Source organism: Lolium perenne, chromosome 3 (genome assembly GCF_019359855.2).
Source record: "Lolium perenne isolate Kyuss_39 chromosome 3, Kyuss_2.0, whole genome shotgun sequence".
NCBI classification, from domain to species: domain Eukaryota; kingdom Viridiplantae; phylum Streptophyta; class Magnoliopsida; order Poales; family Poaceae; genus Lolium; species Lolium perenne.
Genome location: NC_067246.2, coordinates 256,893,982 through 256,900,443, shown reverse-complemented (window position 1 = coordinate 256,900,443; position 6,462 = coordinate 256,893,982). Strand labels below are relative to the sequence as shown.

At 41.7% G+C, this 6,462-nt stretch overlaps 1 long non-coding RNA gene across 1 annotated transcript; it reads left to right on the top strand.

Annotated features, from left to right (window-relative positions):
• The first annotated feature begins 5,456 nt into the window (after positions 1–5,456).
• On the top strand, positions 5,457–5,901 carry LOC127338751 (uncharacterized). The gene is made up of 3 exons (XR_007874485.2): positions 5,457–5,496; positions 5,585–5,683; positions 5,784–5,901. It is a non-coding gene; the product is annotated as an uncharacterized lncRNA (long non-coding RNA).
• The last annotated feature ends 561 nt before the right edge of the window (positions 5,902–6,462 follow it).

Below are 6,462 nucleotides of genomic sequence, written 5' to 3'. Positions count from 1 at the left end.
TCATACAACACACATCCAACATAGTTCTAGCATAGTTCTAGCATAGTTCTAGGAAATAGATAACCCCCTAGATCAATACAGCATGGACGGAGAGCTATAGTACACACACACTGAGAAGGAATGGAGAAGATCATCATGTAGTCATGTCGCCTCTAGTCCGCGCGTAGAGCCTCCTGACGTCGCCCACCGCCGTGTCCACCAGCGTCCGATCCGTCGGTCTGACCAGAACCCTCCAATGCTGCATGTGAAGAAGCATATGCTTTATAGAAAGCATCAGCGGGGTTGCCAATCAGTGATAGTTAGTTTGTTTCTAATATTCCAGAGGGACCAGCATTGGGCCGCAAAGGTGAACCAAACTAGCCTACGTAAGGGGCCCGAGAGACCGTTGGCTAACGCGATGAACTCCCCTGCCCCTGCAGGGTTCCAAACGCAATGGAGTAGCTCCCTGACTCCAGCCCACATAAATCTAGCGATGGGGCATAGGCAGAATATGTGGTTACAATCCTCAGGTTCGTGGCAGAGCGAGCAAAGCCCAAAGAGAATATCATGAAGGTGGGATTTGCAGGACTAGCTAATGCATGTTCAAGTCTTTGCGTTGTTGAGGGGCTTACTTGGTGTTCCGGACTTCGCAACAGTGGTATGAAAATGGGGGTGGCAGCACATGTGAAGTTCGTAGTCTTACCTTTCATGGTGAAAACCCAAGGTCTGGCCTTAACTGGTTATGCCTGGCAATGTTCTTGTTGAAGGCATTGTTTTGAGAGCGGAGACTATCTTCAGGGTGAAAACCTAAGATCTTTAATCGGACGACGACGGTGTTGGTGTATTGTTCTCTTCTTGGAGGCGTTGCTTTTGAAGAGTCTAAATTAGGTGTTGTCATGGTGGTAGACGTATTACTGTTGCTAGGACTGGGATACTGTAGCAGAACTTTTATTTCTTAGTTTTCTTATTCTCTTATTTGACTGTGTGCATCTGTAATGTTATTATGACATTGCGTTGTTGCAGAGGCTGAGTGTAATTAGTATCTTCTGATATTAATATATTCCCTTTATAGAAAAAAATTACATTCGTTAGCTCATGTTTATCCTTCCTTGGAGTACTAAACTACACAAACTTGAAAACTTATATATTTATGGAAAATGATCCTATTCCCCCGGGGGACGCGCGCGTCGCAACCTCCTGATGGAGCGTCGTCCGATGGGACTTCCATCGTCGGCTGATATTGCGCCACATCACCCACTCGCGGACAGGGCGTTACTCCTATCCCGCATTTGCTGCATCCCACCCACCACCTGGTCGAGACGACGGTTCCTGTCTGGGGGCTCATGGGTTTCGTGGTGGAGAGGTTGGCGACGGCGGAGCGAATCCGCGCGCCGCCGACGGTTCCTGCCACCGGAGAAGACGACGCGCTCCTCCGCTTCCTCCGGTGAGTTGCCTACCTCTTCGTCGTCTAGGACTTCCTCCTCTGCTGCTCTGCCCCCAACCCTAGGATTTTTTCCGCTGCCTAGAACTCCGCGGTGGCGTTGCAAATCCAGGCACCACCGATGATTTGCTTTGATGTGCGCCTCCAGTGTTGCTTCCCGCGCGATTAAAACACGCTGCCTTCATTTTCGTCCAAGTAATTGTTTCGTACCCGTTGAATCCTCACTTTTCCCCTTCATTTTCTAGGATTTCTTCAAGGGAATCTTCGCCGGCCTTCGATTAGAGTCATTCCGAGGAATTTCTGCCTCTGCAATCATGGCTGTAAGTTCGAGCTCGTTCTCGTGTGGATTTTATACTATGATTTCTAGGCGTTTTTCATGTGGATTTTGTACCCTGTGCTATCCTGTGTGCTTGCTATTGCTGTATAGGTTCATAAAATTAGCTATATTCTAATTATATTGCAAATCCTTTATATTTTTGCTACATTCTCCGTGATAATTGCTATCCAACTTGCATGCAAATGTTCATGGTTGCTACATTCTCTGTGATAATTGCTACGCCGGTGATGATTTTGTTGTATGCTTGTGCTTCATTTTTGTCTTTTGCTTTATTTAGTTTGCTACATAGGCCATTGTGTTTTTAAGTTTTGTTTACCATCTATGTACATTATGTACATGAATTGCTGCGTTATCATTTAAATGTTTTTCTTTTGATTTTTTTTGTGTTCTTCATTTTTAACAGGAAGATGGTATTGGTCATTGGGTTTCCAAGGATCGTTTTGCTGCAAAGCGTCTGCATTCTCTTGCTGCAGAGCTCGATGGTCTGAAGAGAAGTATTATTGAAGAGCAGAGTGCATTTAGAGCATTGTTGAATATATCTCCATTCAACATTCCTAATGCTCTAATAGACTTTGTTGCCTCTCATACTAGCCCTGGTTTGCGGATAGTTTTTGGAATTCGATGCGGCGACAGACTTGTTGTTCAGAAGAAAGGTGAGCATCCTGAGCTGCGGCAGATATACATAGAAGAAGGACAATCAAGGCCTTTCATCCAACATGCTGTTAAATTGCTCAAGGCTTGTGATGTTACAGATGACCTCACCATTATCAGAACATGGGATCTTCTATGTTTGGCTACGGTTATTGCCCCTGGTAGCGCAAATCTACTTAGTCTTGACTATTTGGACTGTATGTTGGACCCTCGGAGGACTCACGAGTTTGCATGGGATGAACACTTGCTTGAGTTAGCAATGCAGGAGGTTACAAAAATCAATAGCAAGACAGCAGAGGTAGTGGTACCAGGAAATGCTAGGAAAAATGAGTTTTGGATCACTGGACCGTTCGCCCTTCTAGCTGTACGTTGTTGAACTTACCCCATGCTCTGTTTTGTTTTTTGGTTTTTTGCTATTTTTCATGTTTTAATCTTCGCTACTTTAACTGAATTGTTTATGCTTCCATCCTTTCTTTGACAGGTTGTCTACATGGATCACCTGGATTTTCCACCAAACCAACATGTCATTAACTACTCAATTCCTAGAGTATGTTTTGTGACCAGTAGTGATTTCAAGTTTGTTGTACAAAATGATGCTGATAGGAAGATCCTGAATAATAAGACTGTTTTTGGAAGGCGTCCGGTGAGTTACTCATAGCATATACGTGAGGTTGATGCACCGCTTGGTTTTTTGTAGTTTTTTCTATAAGATCCTTATTTTCTTCTCTTTTTTGTTGTGTAGTTTCTTGAACTGTCAAACACTCCTTATGGAGTTGCTGCTTTTTCCAACCGTCATCATGTTGAGGAGCCTGTTGAGCAGCCTGTTGAAGAATCTAAAGTGAACCCGTCTGCATCGCTCAATGAATGGCTTGTGTTTCCTACTAGTCAGGATCTTGAGGTATAGTACATGGTTTTCAGCCTTTTTCCTCTATTACTTTTCATGTAATTGTTGCATTTTTTATATTGTCTTGCTGTTTACATTTAACAATGTTGCTACTATAGTTACTGTTATGTGCTAGCATGGTATGATCTGAAAACCCCCAGCTTCATTAGAATTTATGTAGCAAACCAATGCTTTTTGCTAACATGTTTTATATTTTTTGCTACTTTATTTTAACAATGTTGCTACTACAGTTAATGGTATGTGCTACCATGTTTTCATCTCAAAATCCCCAGTTTTTATAATGAATGCAACAATTGCTCTTTTCTATTGCTTCATTAGTATTTTATTAGCTGTATCACCTCCATTTCTTCCTGATGTATGTGCTATGTATCTGTCGATAGGTTCCAGCTGCGTACAAGCATCTGTATGAGAAACACAGGTCTATTTATGGTCGTGATCTTGACACCACTCTCAAGAATTTTGGTGTTGTTTGAACCAAATGCATTCGCAGCGCATGGCAGCTTTGCTTATTGACATAGATGCAACAAAGAAAGAAGGTGATGGTCCTAGTGTGCATTTCCCAACCGGAGGTGGAGTTGAAGATGAAAATATGGACGGTGCTGACGGACATGATGATGAAGGTACTGCCAATCATGCTGATGAAGAAATCCCGGCAGCTGATTCTGAAGAAACAGACAACGACGATTTTGTTGTCGAAGCAAGTGCTGCTGTCATGGACTCACGCACACTCGTCATGGATATGCCCCAATCTGCTGTTCTGTTGGATTCTTCTACTGGTGGAGATGTTGCTGGTGAACAGGTTGATGTTGACAGCCCTGTGAGGTCACCTATAAACTCACCATTTGCTCGAATACCGGAGGGTATATCTGTAGAAGCTTGGAATAGAGCCCCTGACCCTCCATCAATGGATCTATTCTCTCAGGATCCAGATGAAGTTGTTGTGTCTGAACATCAAATCACTATTCCTGCAGAAGAAATTACTCCGTCTGCTGATGTTCCTTCTGTAGTGAAGCTAGACGACACATGTATGTTTCTTCTTTTGCTGTATCTGTTCTTTATTTTTGTATTGTAATTGTAGTTTTTCAGTGATCGTCTAACTATCTGTTCTTTTTTCATTTTTTACTAGCTTCTGAGCAGCCTAAAGTTATGGAGGCTACAACACCACCCATACCATCCAGGGATGTTGAAGATCACTTGGGCGAGAACGTGTCACCGCAGCATCCTACAAACACAGGTCCTTTTTGCCTGAGCAAGTTTTTTTCATCTTTCATTGCTCATGTTTACTAAGTTTTGAAAGTTTTATTAGGTGCAGATGTTTCAGTTATTAAGAGAGCTATACTTGTTGCTGCTGATGGCAAACTAAGTCTGATTGCTGGTATTCCTTTAAATGTCAGCTCAACTATTCTTGTGGCTGAAAGAAGCCCTTCTCCTTCTGGTAGTCCTTGAGCTTAGCACTCCATTTGCTGCATTTTCATTTTTTTGTTGCTACATTATGTATAATGTTTTGGCTACATTACATAATAATTGTTGCTACATTCCTTCTTTTATATGTTTTCATTACCTTTTTTTTGATTATTACTTTTTATGCTTCAGTGTTAGTTTCCTTGCTTCAGTCTTAGTTTCCTTAGTACTCACTTGCTTTTGTTCGTAGCATAAAATGTTTTCTCTGTGTTTTTCTGCTTCAGATGTTGTCACCAAAGATGCTAGTACTGATGCTAAAACTGTTGAAAAGAAAACTAGGTACAAGAGGGCTGCCAAGAGTGAACTCTCACCTCCGAAGCTGAAGAAGATTAAGGTCTCTCAAGATGTTGTGCGTAAGTACGAAAAATATGTTTCACATGGACGGAAATTCAAGAGGAAGAAGAAGAATGAAGTGTCGTGAGTCCTCCGTGTCATTTTGTTTGTTTTTTGCTGCATGGGTTTTGTGTTTCATCTTACCCTTTTTCCTTCATTTTTTGAAAATAAAAGTATTTGTTGGTTTTCCATTGTTGCAGCAAAGAGTTTCTGAAGATTGGTCGATTCTTTTGCTCGTACAAGTCCTTCATTGGAGCTCTTCGTCCACGCCAATATTTGAGCAACGTTGTGATGGCAGTTTGGACAGAGAAGTTCAATCATGCAGCAAAAGCAAGTGCTGAGAAGAATCTCCGAAATCACAAGAGATATGCTTTCTCTCCGTACTTTGCGGTGAGGAATTTATTGCATTTTTTCTCTTCCAAGCTTGTCCCATGTTATCACTTGCTTCATCATCTTTTATTGTTTTCCAAACATACAGGAAAAGCTTGCTGTAGAAACCTCTACTTTTGACCCTGCCTCTGTCATGAAAGAGTTCAAAATTGCATGTAGCAAATTCAAAATTCTGAAAGATGACATGGTGAGTTTTCGTGTGTGTTCTTGTTTTTGTGAGCAATTTCAAGGTTTCTCATGCATGTACAACTTCTTCATTCTTAAATTATCTCTCTGTTTTTATGTAGCTTTACCTGCCCATTGTACAAGCCGATCACTGGATTGTATGCTGCATCAACTTGCTGTGCAAGCAATTTCACATTTTTGATTCAATGATGCCAGAGAATGGTGTGAGCACCTTAGCAAAAGCAGCAAACAACTTGGTAGCAATTCCCACCTTTTTCTTAATGTTTTGTTTCAACTATTTTTGTCCTTACTATCCCATGCTGTTTGTTTTTTGCAAAGTTCTCCAACTTCGCCCGGACTGCAAACGAGTCCAAAGTTTCATGGGTTGACTTTGGGAAATTCAAGGAGATCACACCTGACCATCCGCAGCAAGACACTTTGTAAGTTTGCTTCACTGTTTTTTGACAATTAAATGATACTGTCATAATGTTTCTCTGCTTCCTTCCTCTTTTTACTTTGTTTTTCACCATTTTTTTGGTTGATGCAGGTATGACTGTGGATTCTACTGCATTCTTTACATGTAGCACTTCAATGGGAAAGTCATGCCAAATTTCGAGAATGATGTAGTTCCAGATTTTCGAAGGTTGCTCGCAGCAAGCCTAATCGACAACAGGGATAACCAGAGTGATGATGTCGACGTGATAATGAACGAGGATTTGCGGCATGGATAGTTTAGCTTTTTGTTCAAAACACATGGTGTTGCTGCCTTTTGTAACTGTAACCATGTACTGAAAGATGGAG